The 13,559-nt window shown below is 31.2% G+C and overlaps 1 long non-coding RNA gene across 1 annotated transcript; it reads left to right on the top strand.

The window, feature by feature from the left end:
- Positions 1-226: 226 nt before the first annotated feature.
- Positions 227-6,076, top strand: LOC108561018. The gene is made up of 3 exons (XR_001891000.1): positions 227-262; positions 4,304-4,343; positions 4,827-6,076. It is a non-coding gene; the product is annotated as an uncharacterized LOC108561018 (long non-coding RNA).
- The last annotated feature ends 7,483 nt before the right edge of the window (positions 6,077-13,559 follow it).

Here is a 13,559-nt window from a genome sequence, read left to right as displayed (position 1 = left end):
AGATATGATTTTTTTTTATATAAACTGCTAAAAATAATTTAATATATTTTTGATAAGTTTGATTATTTATATTGATAAGTGGATTTTGATAAGTGGACTAAAAAAATCTCATAAACTAAAATTTTATTTTCCAAGTTTGTTTAAACACTAAAGTAGTAGTAAACATTTTAAATGGTTTTATGGTCAATTATTTTTAAAATGATTAGTATTTATTGATTCACCTGAAAAATGTATTTGTCCCATGATCTCAACAGTTTTTTTCGTAAGTCTTTTTTCTATATTATTTCATTTAAGTTTTACTTAAATTTCGCGAATGACATTAATATCATTTTGAAAATGTAATGACAATATTTCTTTTAATCGGGACAGTAGTCGTGTGTGAATATTCGGCTCCGCTTAATCGGAACAAAATTTACTAGTTTCGATGTATATAATTATATTGATTTTATATTGAGATAGGGATGTTATAGTTAAGAGCTACAATATGTATTTTTCTTTATTTTTCTGCAAAAAGGAAGGAAAACTAGCATTCCTGTTTCCTCCTTCAGGTATCGCTGCGGTGCAAAATCCACTTGTCACGTAACAATTCCGGTCCCGCATGTCGGAACACGTCTACTTCGACGTCTTGGAACTACCAGATAACACTGAAAAGATTTAATTGCGTCACGTAACCGAGCGCTGGAGACAGTTTCTCTGCTCGTTATATAATCTTCGGATTCCATTCAATTTATTTATAATTTTATTTTTATATATATTTTAGAGATTTCGTAAATTATTCCATTAATAGACGTAATGTTATTTGTATGTCAAACTAACGATATTTTTTTTTGTTTCGTTCATCTTACCGAATAATGGATTTAATGCAGATTATGCAAATTAAAGCTAAAACTATACGCAATCGATTTCACGTATTTGCATATTTCATATTTCCAGCATCAACATCCAAGCATATTTGGATTATAAAATATTTATCAAAAGCTTTTAGAAACGCTGATATACTGAGATAATGTATTAAATATGTATGTCTTGTAATTTTGTTGTTTTCTTGGAAGAAATAAAAATAAATAAATTTGAACCAATTTTTTTTTCGTCTTCATAATTATTCAAATTTTTGTTTTTTCGCTTCAAATTTTACTATTGTTGTTACATAATTTAATTTACTTATAACAAAAAAAATATCTTATTATTTATAAGAATTTGAAAATTTTAAATTTACACAATTTATCATAAGTTAATATTTTTATATTGCAATTTCAATAATAACACAAAAACGCTTTGATGTGTTGATTGAGACTCAAATTAGTTTTTAATAGTGTGAGATGAAATTTATGAGAATATTTTTTTTTATTGTTGCAATAAATATTATTTGATCAGAAACAGAATTTCACATACATTTTATATATCGATCATAATTTCAGCAGGAAATGATTTCTTATTTGACTGCGCTTAATTTCGTAGCTATTCCGTCTAGTAAATTGGATTTTCGCTTTAATTGAAATAGAGGTGAAATGGGAAAACTCGTTGCTTGATGACTATCCAGGCTCATCTCAGTAAAAAAAACAACAAACTAAATAATCACGGAAATTAATTATTAGACGGAAGTAAAATTACGTACGTACATACACTTTCAAAATAATAACACAGTAATGAAAAAAAAATAAAACGACAAGTCTCACGAAAGGCTGGACGAGGGCGTAGAGCGTGTGCCCTCGAATCCGCCCTTCGCTAAAAACCGAGATCGATATATGAATAATATTCACAGGCTCTTGCGGCGAACGCTCGCAAAACAATTGATTTTCGGTAATTATGCATTCATTCGGTCTCGTTCTGCTATTCTGCAGTGTTTAAACTGTTTAATTTTAGATAGTCTCGAGTACTGCGTGTAATCCACCGGCTGCTAAATAAATTTACCTTACAGTTTATAGCTTAGCCTTGTCCGGACTTCGTCTTACCGTGTGTTTTAACAATGTCCTATTTACCTATTCCGGAACTGCGACAGGGTAAATGTATGTATACCAGATTATGCATCTGCAGCAGTTTACCTGTGGGGCCGTTCTCCAAATATTTCCAATTCAAATATTTTTTAGTTAAAAATTTGGCTGTAATTCGCTTTCATAAGTGTAATAATTAACGCTCGAAAAAGCAGTGTCTTCACATTTTAGTGATATTCTTTGAATCTACAATATATAAAATACATACAGAATATGTATATGAAAGTTTGGGGAATATAGCGCATTCTCAAATTTTGCTGTGGTTTCATTCATTTGGCTGCTTTCATAAGTGAAATAATTAATAATTAACGCTCGAAAAAGCAGTGTCTTCGCATTTTAGTGATATTCTTTGAATCTACAATATATAAAATAGATACATAAGATGTATATGAAAGTTTGGGTAATGTAGCGCATTCTCAAATTTTGCTGTGGTTTTATTCATTTGGCTGCTTTCGTAAGTGAAATAATTCAAAATTAACACATTTTAGTGATATTCTCAGAAACTATAATGGATAGAATAGAACCAAAATGTCCCAGTCATAATTTAATTGTTATTAATTTGTTTATCATAAAACTTCAATACTTTTTGCACATTTTGTACACAATAATACGTATTTTAGTTGAACAGAAATAATGTTTTCTAGTAATAAAACTTTTTAATTAACAAACTTTTTAATGAAATACAAACAAAATGTAGACAGAAATTTGATTGGACTACTAAAATGAGCTTTCAATCAAGTTCGAGCATATAAAAGAAACAATGAGAAAACAAAATAGATGAGTCGGAGTAAACATGCGGGCAGAAAAACAGAGCAATTAATTTTGTAAATGTGTATAATTTTGTTTTTGTTTGCAAAGCATAAGTGTATGTGTATGCGATTATAGCGTAATGAGAAAAAAAATAAATAATAATGTGGGGATGAATAAAAAAACAGAAGAGAAGAGCCAGACTAAATATTATTATTTTCCGTGCCGTTTTGCAAACACGATTGTGATTGATCACGTTGCTCATCAGACGTTGTCTCGATTATTATTGAATTCCATTTTGCTCATTAAAATATCGCGTTACAATTATTTATCATTTAAATGCACGAAGCTTACTGACATTTAACAGTACATTAAATTATCTCGCTAATTACCTGCGATTCATCTCTATGTGCATTATTATAATTTTCCATGAAAACCCTTTCCCGGTTTGACCTTTTCAACGTGTGCTATCCTGGATTCTCGCAGCGCATTCCTCGTAATTACTGTAATTTCAGCTATATGATGATATACATTTTGCTTCGCTTTTAAGCGCAGCCCGGAGGCAAAGCTTCCCATTATTTACCATTCAATCGATCATCAACTATATTCACTTAACGCTGATGCACTAAAAGCTTCGGTACTTCCAGCTTCCCATTAACTTTTAATGAATACTTAATTATCACCTATAAACAGCTTATTTGATGTGTCGTGCAACAACTAAGGTGGAACTACTGGATATTAACCTAATTGATTTAAAATCTACTGTTTAAGTTATTTATACTGCAGTATTTCAGCTTATTAATATACTTACTACATTTAATACTTATTTGTATTTAAAATACATTCGGTATTTTCATCTTCTTATTATGTTTTAATGAATAGTTAATTATCACCTAATCCATCGCTTATTTGCTGTAAAGTGTGATCCCGAAGGTGGAACATCTGATTATTAATATTCTCATATTAGTTACCTAACCTAACCTTTTGTATATTGGTATATACTATTATCCATGACAAACTAAATTCACCATAAAATGTTATAAATATTCTGCATTTTTATCATCTTCTTCATATTTTAAGGTATAAAATTATTCGGTATTTCCATATTATACTTCAACTGTAGTTTAGCAACGATCGATACTAAATTAAATAAGTTTTACCATAAAAGTATATATCCGTTCCAAAATCTATAATAATTGAATACTATAACTATCACAAATTAAATCTACCAGAAACGAATCGGTATATTTTTCTTTACCTTCGATTAAATACAGTTTAATATTATATAATGTACAGTTCACTTATTGATAATTGTAGGTTAGTTATAAATCTTCTAATTATTTATAGTTAACAATCGATCACAAATTAAATTTCTAAAACAGATGTATATTCTCCTTATTATTAAATAACATCTATTTAAATAAGGTTTTGAGTAAATATAGACCATTCAATCAATTAAAAATAAATAAAATTATATTAACGTTAAATTACAAATAATCAACATTATTGATTATTTTTTAAATGTTTGTATTGATTAATCAAATTGACTTTATTTTATTTTTCAGGTTAATCTTCAATAGAATTTCTTGCTCAATTGAAAAACAGGTAAGTTAATTGTACTGAAATAGGAATTAAATGAGTTTCTTTATTTCGTTAATAGTCCAACTAAATTCAAATAAGCTATAGAAATGTTGGATTTCAGCTCAATAATATTGAAGTATTATAGACGCATATTTTTGAAGTTGTAATAAATATAAACTTTATATAAATATATAAACTATAATGTTTTTTTTTTTCATAGGATCTAAAATCAGATATATTACAATAATAAGTTAATAAATTGATAGTAGAATGAATAGAACGTAATAAAATTATATCTTACAAGTAGGGGTTTTAAATTATTGTTTTAATTTCTCGAGTCCCGAAAATTCCCGGGAATGGCTTAAATTGTCTTGTGTTCCAGTCGCTTGTTAAGCGAGTTATTTTTGTTACAATTTGTTTTGATCGTTAAATGAGGTGCCACTGTATGATATATTAAATTTGTAATTTAACTTTTAATATAAAAATCTATTATATTTTATAATGTAGGTTAACAGGTGGTCCATTTTCAATCACAATAACAAGAAGCGCTTTAGATCAAAGAAAAGGGATAAACTGCGACTGGAATAATATAGCCAGTTCGAGCATGGATATGACGAATTCCAATACAAGTTATGTTGATATGGATGTTTAGACGGGAATGCGAATATATGTATACGTATGTATATGTATATATGATACGTAATATCTAATGTATGTGTACATAAGGGAGTACATATATTTTCAAGTGACGATGGAGCATCAAATAGCGCCGCAGGTCCTTCGGCCAGGTTCTGGGAGCTCATACAGGCAAGGCAGCTGTTTTGGATCGATGGTTTCTTCTAAAGTCAATGTCGTCCTTGTTTATTCCATATGGGATCGCAAAACTGGAGTTTACTACATAAGTGAGCGTATATATACAAGTATATAACTATCTATATATATATAATGTGTGTGTTGGAGTGAACGAAATCCAGCTTATGTAATAAAACGCGAATTTAATAACACGAGTTTGCTGCCGGGACTAATTAGTATTCCTGGCTTCCAAGGGAGCTTAGTTTCCAAGGGAAGTCTAGGCCACGTGCTAGCATCATAATTCATTAAATAATATCAAAAGGAATTGTTCTTTTGAACCGGCCGGCGTTCTTATCCGACCGTCGACTAATTGGATCGCTCACCTCGGATTACATAAAAACTCGAGGTTCGTCCTGTTTTTTTTTTGTTGCTGTTGTTGAATTTATTTGTCTTTGGATAAATATACTTCTTCGATATTCTTCAGCGAAGCGAACGGAAAACTTTATCGTACGTTTCCCATATTTTATTATATTTCTGTACGTTTGCTGTCGAATCCAATTTTCTCCCGGAGCCAACTTTCTATTAACGTTATACGTCTGCTCCATTAAAGGTCGCAGCGAGGATGGAAACAAATCAGATCGAATATTTGATTCACTTACTTTGAATAATATTTTCGATTGATTCTAGGTACAAAGAAAACACGCTTCGTAATCAATTTCTTTTTCCTTGCGACTGACGAAGTAACATCTTGATCTCAATATTACAAATCCATCCAACGCAAAAAAAACATTTTAAGCTTATTTATTCGTTGTCTTATTTTATTTATAAATTGTACTTTTTCATATTCTGTAAGTTTTGATCTTCTTCTATATTAGTGAATCTACGCTTAATTCAAAGCAATTTTAATTTTATTGTTATACTACTTTTAAGTATTCACAAGTATTTATATGTAGCTTCCAAATATATTAAAATAAAGTTCCTTGATTATGGCAAATGTTATTTTATTGGAAACTAATATTTTTAACAAATTATCTTCCATTTAACTTTTACTTGCTATACTTTTACTTAAATGTACAGAAAGACCTCGTTTAGCACTTAGTAAGAGTTTTAAATAAATTTTAGTCTTCAAGTAAATCGTGTTATATCCAATCAGCGTTAATCGAGGAAATGAAACGATATAAACGAGATCTTACTGTATTACACATTAAATATAAGTATAGATTATTTTTTACTGGTAAGTACTAATTTTCTAATATTGAAGCAAAACTTGTTTTCTTTAATTTAATTTAATTTTATTGTACTTATTGAGACAAAAATATCAAATTTTATAAATTTTCGTCAAATTTGTAGAAATATATTGTCACCTTCTTTTTTACAATGATTGAAGGCTTTGAGGATATTGTAAATATTAAGAAAAAATCATATTTTGCAAATATTTCGATTATTTATAGATATATTTTTTTGGATATTTTCTTTCCACAATGATTGAAGTCTTCTAAAATCTCATTTTTTTCGAAAGTATTAACTTCTAGATATATATTTTTCAGATGGTTTTGTCTGGTACTTTACTATAGTTTAGTAATTCTGGCAAATGCATTTAAGTGGATCTAAAATACGAGTGATTGAGACTCATTCAAGGATAAGTATCTTCATTTAATGCTCACTCCGAGGAATATAACCACGAAACTAATCCAATAATCTTGTTTTTATGATAGATATACGATAGATATACTCTATCCACAGGATGATGTAACCAGACTATGCCTGACAATTACATATGTACATGCATTTCTCTCGTATACGCACGTTTCGTATAAAAATATACGCGAGGTGTGCACGTGCCATTTTGTTTATTTGAAGTAGTGTTTATGTGAAGTAGTGTAATAAACTGATAAATAAAACTTCTGAGAGTTTCAATAGCAATGATTATATCATTTTTAGTTGCTTATCTAATATAAGTTATTTTTTACCTACAAAATAAAGTTTCAAGGTTAACCATAATGATTACTTTTCAGTTTTAGTTGACAGATTTTTATAAGGAACAATATTCAAGTTGGTTTTATCCCTGAGAAGCTTTAAATATTTTCATTCTGCGTTTATCCTTAAGCGTATACTTGAATTAATGATCACTTGTACATGAAATTCAGCTTCTTTAAATGATGTAATATACCAATTTATATAATTATATAGAGCGGATGCTCGATGAGGATCAGTTCCGTACTTAGGATTTTGAGGCCCCGAGCATAAATATTGAGTGGGGCCCACAATTCCAAGGGGGACAAGCCAAGAGAAAATGTAAATTCTCTTTGGGGCTACTACGATGATGATACTATATTAAAAAAAATAAATAAATAGAGCATTAAGTAAATGAAAATAAAATCGAAAACAGGCTTTGTCTTAATAGGATTAAAATTAAAAATATTTGATATTAATTAGTCCCAATTCCCTAAATGAAGCAGAGTAATTTGATATGAGGAAGTGGCTTGTTCCTAAGCAACGCGAAACTCGCCGCTTACATTATGTAATTGTATATCCTAGTTGTTGAAATGATTGCCAGTATAATTAAATTGAAAACGAGAAGCGGCTATCCGTTTGAGTTAATTAAATCCATTATATCGTCTTTAATCCTTAAATACTCATTGCGTTTTCTTCATGGGGCACCTTAATTCACAAAAAGAGGAGACACGAATGTCTATAGTTGTATGTTAAGTTAAATCAATAATTAATGAGTTGGACTGAAGCCAATAAATTATTGAGTAGTTTTTGATGGACTAAACTACTAAAAGAAACGCAGAACGAAATTGCTTATTATAACAAAATTTTGCAAGATTTTATGAAATTGTGAAAATTTTATATATATATAATTTATTTCATTTACAAATTGGTAAAACATGCCTATCGGATCAATGTTTATTATTAGTAACATGTGCAGCTGTGGATTGGTCTGGTCTATCCATGCAGAATGAAGTGTATCCACGTTGCTCGCAGCGACATTAAATGTGCGTGGGAGTCACGTTGTTCACAGATGAACAAAGTTTTATATAAAACGTTCTACATAAATTGATTATTCTATCAAAGAGCGTCACGGTCGCATGCAGAAGTATTGAACAACCCTTTGATTATACAGTGAGACGTAAACAGCTTTGCTCTTATTTCGTTATAAGGTTTCACCTCAAGCAAACAACAAACAAACAAAAATTCTATTACGCATTTATAAGTATATATTTATTTGACTTTGACACGATTTACACAACGAAATACGATTTGTTTTTTGTTCATTTTACATTTTTGTGCACGTATTTATTTGTTTTATTACATAACTATTAAAATTGTTACTATATTATTGAGACAAATCTATTAATGATTTTTTTTAATATTTCAAAATTGAATGTTTTAAGTATTGGTGGATGTGAAACGTATTGGATCGATGATTGCTAGGCTTCAGGTGACATCCAAATTATTGTTACATATAATTAAATTATCCAGCTGCACGTATTATTAATTCAGAGTATTCTCAGCATTTACCGATATACGTTTAATCTGATCGAATTCATGTCTTGTCCCATATGTGTTTCTCGTCGCATCTTTCCTCATCGATACTCCTCAATTATTTAAGTTCTACAGGAATACTCGGTTATCTGCAGCGAATTTAATAATAGATGGGAACACTCCAAACCATTTGCAATATAATTTATTTAACCTTCTCGTCTTTAGAATAAATAAATAATATGATATTATAAAGCAAATTCGGAGAGACAATTTAATGCAGACCAAATTCCTTCCTTTGGCGAAGGCGTTGGCTGCGTAATGTCAAGGTCAAGCTTTGCAAGTGTATTCTCGTTACCAACGTTTAACCTTGGCCGAAGATACATGGTTTAAACAATGTAATCTTATCCTCTGTGTACCTTTAAGCCCTCCCTGGACGTTATCCTTTAGTATACCATAAATACCAGTTATTAATGGACAAATAATGTATGAGCGAATGTTTAATTACTTCGGGTTTTTGCGAAGTTCTCTCTGGAAAATAGATCGATTCGTTCGCTTTCCACGCACCGAATCCTGATTTCCAATTAAATACAGATACGCCATCAGCGCTGCCTGACTTCCACAAGTTGAATCAATTAGCACGATTAATTTCTGAGGATATTGATTCTGTTGTGAGTTGCTGTTGGCTTCAGTGAGAATCCTTGATGATTCTCATTAGGATCAACATATTTTTTGATCTCTCTTGAAAATTATTGATGAACCTCATTAAAGACATCATATTTTTTCTTCTTATGAGGATCATTGATGATTTTCATGAGAACTATCATATTTTTTTAATCATTCATGAATCTATTTAAAGCTAACATATGTTTGCCTCTTCTCATTATAACCATCATATTTTTGTCTTCTTATTAATAATCCTCATTAGATTTATCATATTTCACTTTTCTTCAAAATTCTTGATGATTATTATTAAAATTAACATTTTTTTGTCACACTTGAAGAATTTTGATACCTAAAGATATTTATACTTTTCATAAAGTTTCTTCATGATTTTCATTAGAGCCATGATCCAAACTTAAGACTTCGTAAAACACAGCAAGAAGTTCGAAGGTCTTGGAACGACATATAAACTTTGAATTGTTACAAAGTGTTCGTGAATGCTATCATTGTGTGTTGAGTGAGTTGAAGCGACGGCATTCCGTGTGGAACTCTCTTCCACTCGACCACAACAATACCTCAAACCCCTCCGAGAACTACTTTCAACTTTAGATTGGACTTATCGATCTTCTCGTGTCGATGCATTGCAATAGCCGCAGCGCATTAATAATAATTGACGCTGCAATCGACGCTTCCTTCCTCATCAATTTCAATGGTTAAACGCATATAAATAACCTTTTCAATCAGTGTTCCATTACCGAAGCAACTGATCACTCATTGTTCAAATGCCAACAATACTAATTACTGTAATACCGAAACCTAACACCTATTCAATTATAGAACACGAAACAAACATCTTTGTCAAAACGTTAAAAAAAATGGATTTTCATAGACTTTTGAAAGATGAAACATTAATATAATTAATTTTACATAACAATTCGGAGAATTTATTTTTTTTATATATTTTATTAATGGCTATTTTCAAATTAATTTTAAATAAGTTTTGCTTAAAGGACAGATTTATGTTTCCTTAGTATCGAATTCAGTGTTAGTTCGTGTTTACAACATCAGATTTGATAATCCTACAGAAGGAAGTAAATGATGAAAGCTTGGGTATATGCATCTCATTAAAGTTAACTGGAAACTCGAACGTTTCGAAAGTCGACCTTTTCCTCAGAACGGATTAAGTTCAAGGTTACAGTATACTAGTTTCATTTTTTTTCCATTAAAGTGTGTTATTGGTAAAAATGTGCTTCAGTTATTCGATCAAAAAATTGAACTTCCATGTAGCGAATTTCCTGCAATTCGACAAAATTGCTTCTTCACTAACGACCTGTTACAATCGAATTTCGGATTTTGATTTGTCCCTAAAGCAAACAACATTTTTCCGCTGACGTGAAGCGAGTTGTAGTGTGTGGAGGAGTGCAGAAAATGCACGGCAAAGTAATGCAATTTTCCCGACACCCTCGATGACCTGGATCCCGGGCTTTTTCCATCTGGTTCAGCCAGAAGCAGGCAGTAGCAGCAACGTCGCTGCAGCAGCAAATATGCAATATGGCTGCACCAGTCACCGCAAAGGTCAGATGGTTTTTATTTCAAGAATGATGGCATGTGGACAATGTAAGACGAAGGACCTCGTCGTAATCTGATGGGTATCTGGGATGGCCGGGCTCACGGTCGTGTAGCAACGGATCAGGCTGGAGAAAATCGATGACTGTTGCACACTTTCCTGCCTATTACGAACGCGCGCCTAACACACCACCTCCACCCATACCCTCACCGTAATCTTATTATTTAAAGCGGTTTTTCAAAACCCCCCGACACATGAACAGATGCTACCAGTTTTCGTTTCGCATCTTTTTCAACAGATTTCATTTTTTTTCTTCTTCAACTGAGATCATCCCAGTCCTCCCCTCGACGCTTACTCGTGATCCCTGACCGCGCGACCCCTTCGTCCTCTTTTTGTTATATTGGATATTGACCTATCCTGCTCGTGGCTGTGCTCCGGGCATGACCCAATTCCCAATTAGTAGTTGACAGTTGGCGTCCGTCGATTTGCTCGATAATAGGAAATGTTCGCAATCAAGTTTCAAAAACTAATTACAGCGTTTTTGCAGCGGCCACGAATTATAATTTCGCAACAGCAGCAGCAGCAGGAACGAACGATGTATTCATTAAAATTGAACAAAACTTGTTACCGGGAAATCGAAACCAACGTAGTGTTAATTTCAAATATCAAAGCTTTTGTTGACGGCCGGGATTTCCAATGCGTTTCAATTTAATTATTGGCGAGACAATATCGCTCGCATTGCATTGTTTTGCTTTGAACACAATTCGTATTTCTCCTTCCCCTGCTCTCCCCTGGAATTAACACGCAACAAATCACATTGAACTATGCTTTGTTATGCTTTGGATATTGCAATAGCAGGATTTCAATCGTGTTTTCTTTTTTACAAATTTTACGCATTTTCTATTACAAATAACGGATTCTAATGTATAACTAAACTTGATTTATTCATCCAAAAAATACTTAAAATTAATAAATTAATTATTACTATTGAGCTGTAATTCGCGTTCAAATATGAAGTAATAAAAAATTAACGCTTGAAAAAGCAGTGGTTTTACATATTAGTGATTTTCTTGAAACTATAATAGATAGAAGGATTCAAAAGATGCATATGAAAGTTGTTTCTTGGCTATAATTTGCGAAAAAAATAACTCGAAACTATATTCGACGAGTGGAGTGGAATGCAGCACAAAAACGCAGACGTTCTCAGAAATACGCACAATCAATGAAAGTGATGAATGAAACGTAGTAAAAAGATGTGTAGTTTGCTACAGTCTGTCTCGAGTCTAGACGATAATAATAAAAAAATAACATCGACGAATAACAATTAAAAAAATTGTATACATATTCGTGAAACTCATCGTTTATAAGTAAATACAATATTCAGATAACATAATTCATAATTTCATCAGTTGGAAGACAAATAATGTAGTACAGTTAAATGTTTGATCAGTTATAATAACTCCAGGTATAACATTTCATACTTATCATTGGAAGTAAAAGAATGTAGTACATGTAACAATAACACTGTTGAAGTGAGACTGTATCAGTAGCTTGGATGTATCCACTCTTGAACAACATTATTTGTACGACGGGGGAACGATAACATGTTGAAATTAATTAACGTTTGCAGAGATGTTTGCGCAAACGATTAAACTAACAAAGTAGTTTTGCTTTATGTGACGTGTGTACGTTGTTTATATAGCGCTGAAAACTGGATATGTAGGTTACGTGCATCGTTCGCGTTTTCCCAGCGTATATTTTCCCTGTGTTGTGTTTGCGCAATTTCAACAATCTTCTCTCTCTTTGCGAGATTTTTATGCGACGGTAAACGTTGCCGCAACAAAGGAAGGTTTTCCACGAAGAGGGATTTTAAATCGAAATTCTACTCTCCTGAAAGCTATATTAAAAAAAATAAAACAACAACAACAAACGTGAACTGAAGCCAATGCCTCAAAGGCTTTCCAAGATATTTCTTTTAATAAATATTATTAAAGATTTTTTTTTTCAATTCAATTTATTTACTTTATAAACTTTATAAAATCATATTAAAGAAAAAAATAACAACAAAAAATCAATTAATTATAATTAAATAAAATAAATAATAAAAAATATTCAATCGTTTAGAAATATTGTGTTATAAGTTACCGCCTCTTTTTTATTTAATTTTTTACTGAAAATTTTTCTTTTGTTAGGTAAAGTATACATATGCATTCACAAGTTTTTTCTTGCTCTACCTACTGACTAGGAATGCTATCTTGACTTCAGAAAAGGGTGATCTACGTGGTCAAATCATCTTTCTTAACAAAAATTCGCACCTAAAAACCACAAACATCGTCAAGGAATCACCTCGAAAGTGTGTACTACAGCATCTTTCATACACTCCGGACCTTACGTAAACAGACTATCACCTTTTCCGTTCCATGTCGAATCAAACGAAGCGCATTACTTACGCCAACGATGAAGACTGAAAAATGGATAAAATGTCTGAAAATTGATTAAAATTAATTAATTAATTCAAAAATTGAAGCAGATAGGTATGTAGAGCGAATATAGCGAAGCATATATATAATTTACTTAACAAAAGATAAATTTGCAGGAAAAAAAAAACGCGTATTACACAACCTAATATATTTATAAATTCTGTTTTTATAATAGGAAATCTTCACTCAATAAACTTATGTATAAGTTGTAAATTGCTAACATTTAACAAGCTTTTATTTATCTGCTAAAAT

The sequence above is a fragment of the Nicrophorus vespilloides genome, unplaced genomic scaffold, assembly GCF_001412225.1.
Source record: "Nicrophorus vespilloides isolate i.1.1-1 unplaced genomic scaffold, Nicve_v1.0, whole genome shotgun sequence".
NCBI lineage: Eukaryota > Metazoa > Arthropoda > Insecta > Coleoptera > Silphidae > Nicrophorus > Nicrophorus vespilloides.
The sequence above is the reverse complement of the archived record's forward strand: the minus strand, read 5'-3'. Positions and strand labels throughout refer to the sequence as shown.